Source organism: Myotis davidii, unplaced genomic scaffold (assembly GCF_000327345.1).
Source record: "Myotis davidii unplaced genomic scaffold, ASM32734v1 scaffold93, whole genome shotgun sequence".
NCBI classification, from domain to species: domain Eukaryota; kingdom Metazoa; phylum Chordata; class Mammalia; order Chiroptera; family Vespertilionidae; genus Myotis; species Myotis davidii.
Window position 1 is genome coordinate 3988773 of NW_006292095.1, and position 3519 is coordinate 3992291.

General features: G+C 45.0%; 1 long non-coding RNA gene across 1 annotated transcript in view; it reads right to left on the minus strand.

The window, feature by feature from the left end:
• Positions 1-1416: 1416 nt before the first annotated feature.
• LOC107183384 overlaps positions 1417-3519 on the minus strand; it is a 7383-nt gene continuing 5280 nt past the window's right edge. Inside the window, exon 3 of the long non-coding RNA XR_001514174.1 lies at positions 1417-1496. This is a non-coding gene — a long non-coding RNA (uncharacterized LOC107183384). The remainder of the gene's footprint in view (positions 1497-3519) is intronic.

The window sequence follows — 3519 nt, forward strand, 5'->3', positions numbered from 1 at the left end:
CCAGAGCCACTTGATATTTTACTTAGTTTAGGCTTTCCTCATTTGGTCATTTCAACAACTGATAAATATTGGCCTCATATGATGATCCTCTCTTCAGATCGCCCAACTCATCAGTATTCGGAGAGCCCTAAAGATAAGGTAAAGTTATCTCTACTAGTAACAACAGACTGGGCAACTTTACCACTTGCGGTCGTGCAACAGTAGTACTTCTTAGCAGCTTCTCTACTCTCCGTAACAGAAAGCAGATCTGAAATATACCTTCTTTGCTTCCTACAGGCATGGCTCATAGGCTCTGCCAACCCAGGTCAAACATCGAGGCAATTGAGTATTCTTGTCCAGGATGATTTGTATAGTACAGCCATGATAGAAATGCGTCTCAAATAAGGTATTTAAAGGAAAATAGAAAAGAAAAAAAAAAGATACCCCCGAGGGCAGTTGTATGCTCAATGATATTACACAACTATCTCTCTTGAGGTGGGGGTGGAGAGGGGCAGGGAGGGAGACTTATGGGTTTATCAGTTTCAGTGAAGGCTAATTTCAAACTGTCACTTGATATTTTTAGAGGCAGAGATGGAAAGAGACATGAGTTTCACACCATAACATAGTCACTTCACTATAAAGATATAACCAATATGGGAAGCATGCCAGAGTCCCCGGATAATCAAGGCTAGAGTGTGTAGGCTTTGGTGATAGTATACCGAATGTCCAAGACTACTCTGGCCCTAGGCTAAGATACCATAAGCAGCTGCAAGGCCACAACAATCTCACAGTGTGCTGGGCCCTTCTATAACCCAAATGATTGTCACTGTTGGCAACCAGCCTTCTTTGTCTCTGGAGTGATATACAAGTTACTGACCAGCTAGTTGGCCAGAGAGCAGCTAGGAAGGGAAAAGGATAGAGAGCTCAGATGGAGCTGAGAGCTCGTAATGCCAAGATGTAAAGCTAAGAGCTCCCAGAGAGCTTAGATATAGCTACCATGTTAACCAGCTAGAGTGTGCTGGGCAGGAGAGACAGAAGCTGCTAAGCCAGCGAGTTCAGATACCGCTCCGATGTAAGGTGGTGAGTTTAGAGGCAGATAACAGTGGGTACAGCGACTGCTACTACTTTGTGAGAAAGATATGTTTTTGACAGATGGTGCTCGGCTGCCTGATTGGGACACTGTTGTGAAGGACTATTTTGTCTGATGGAAAACAGAAAAGTAGGCCCTCTTGGCTCCATGGGACAAGGATCCTAGGTTGCTTTCCCCTGATTCAGAGCCTCTTCAGGACTCAGGTTGGAGTAGATAGGGTGAAAATTGATGCTGTAAATACATAAACACCAGACATAATTCAGGTGACTCAGATGCAGATTATTTATTATTTCATAATTTAAACCTTCAGTAGTGACAACAGAGGTGAGGAATAAATTATGTTTTTTTCTCTTCTTGGTTTAGGCCAGTTTCTGATGATTTATTTGGATTTATCCTCTCTTCAGGCCAAAGTTGTTAGAGACTGTTGCTGTAAGAGAAAACAAAACAAAATACCGGAGTTGCTTCTTTTTTTTCTGAGCTAACATATTTCTAACACAAGTAATTTAAAAGATGTGGGTAATTGTAAGGATCAAGGAAATGAAAACTAAATCTAGAAGAAAAACAAAACAAGGATCTGTTGTCTTAACTGCAAATACTCTGAATTTTATAACAGAAGTGGTTTTATAAATACTCTATTTATCCATGTTCAGTAGAATGATTCACACACTTTGATACACATACAATTTACTGAATGAATTAGGAGAGGAAAGCCAAGGCAATATTTGGCATTCCAAGGACTCTGAATGATGAGGATCTATTGTCATTAAAATCTAAAATCACTCTGTAGAATTATGAAAAATGAAACCAATTAAGTATGAAATAAAGTCAAAATGTTTATTGTAAATTTAAGTACAAAAGCAAAAATGACAAAATATTTTTAGAACCAAGATAAATAATGTTTAAAAAATGTTATTTATTAATAGTATGCTAGATCTAAAACCCTAACTTACATAACAGAAAAATCAGCCAAAAGGCAGAAGGTAAAAATATAATTGCCTCTAATTCCATATGGTAATATTTTGTATTTTTATTTCTATGTCATACTCTTTATAGACATAGTTCATTACTAAATGACATAGTGAAAAAAAATAACAAAAAAGCCAATAAGACAGTAAAAAATAGTAAAATTTTAAGATATGCTACCTCTCAGAAAATATACCACTTACATGTCCAACTGACTAAAAGTAAATAATTTATGAAGTTACAACTGGACACATACAGATTGGTGGTGATCATTACAATTAGGTAATTTGGCAATAGATATCAAAAAGCAGCCCGGTCTGTGCCCTCTCACAGTCTGGGACCTCTCGGGAGATAACGACCTCCTGGCTTGGCCTGCTCCCGGGTGGCAGAGGGCAGGCCTAATCCCTAGGTGCAGCCCCTGGTCGGGCTCAGAGCAGGGCCGATTGGGGAGTTGGGGTGCCTCCCCGTCATGCACAGAGAAGGGCCAATCAGGGGGTTGGGGCACTGCCCCCTGTCACGCACAGAGCAGGGCCCATCAGGGGGTTGGGGAGCTCCCCCCTGTCACTCACAGAGTAGGGCCAATAGGGGAGTTGGGGCACTGCAACCTGTCACGCACAGAGCAGGACTGATCAGGGGGTGGGGCGCTGCCCTCGATCACCCACAGAGCAGGGCTGATCAGGGGGCTGGGACGCCACCACTCTTACACTTAGGGCAGGGCCGATGGGGAGGTTATGGCTCTACCCCGTCACACACAGAGCAGGGCCCGTGGGGTGGGGGGATTGGGGCGCCACACCCTGTCACACACAGAGCCGCAGGGCAATCAGGGGGTTGGGGAGATCCCCCCTTTCAGGCACAGAGCAGGGCTGATCATGGGGTTGGGGCACCTTCCCCTGTCAGGAACAGAGCAGGGCTGATAGGGAGGTTGTGGCCCCGCCCCCTGTCACACACAGAGCCACAGGGCGATCAGGGGGTTTGGGCGCTGCCCCCTGTCACGCTGATCCCAGTGCCGGGAGGCCTCTCAGCTCCACTGATCCCGGTGCTGGGAAGCATATTACTCTTTTACTATATAGAATAGAGGACTGGTGCATGGGTGGGGGCTGGCTGGTTTGCCCTGAAGGGTGTCCTGGATCAGGGTGGGGGTCCCCACTGGGGTGCCTGGCCAGTCTGAGTGAGGGGCTGAGGGCTGTTTTCAGGCTGTGACTGAAGCTCCCAACCGCTCCTTTTTTTCTTTTTTCTTTTTTTATCCTGGGCCAGCTTTAGCCTAGCACCAGCTCTGAGGCTTCTGCTTCTGAAAGCAGGTATCTGGTTTGTTTCAGTTCTACAATCGAAACTCTGTATCAACTCCAGCTCTGAGATCCCAGCTCCCTGAAAGCTGGTGTCTGGGGTTTTTTTTAGCTTCTATTTGTTACTATGTTTCTTAAACTGCAGGCTGAGAGGCCGGCAAGGCAGTAGGGGGAGGGTGCAGTCCTCTGTCACTGATGCAAGCA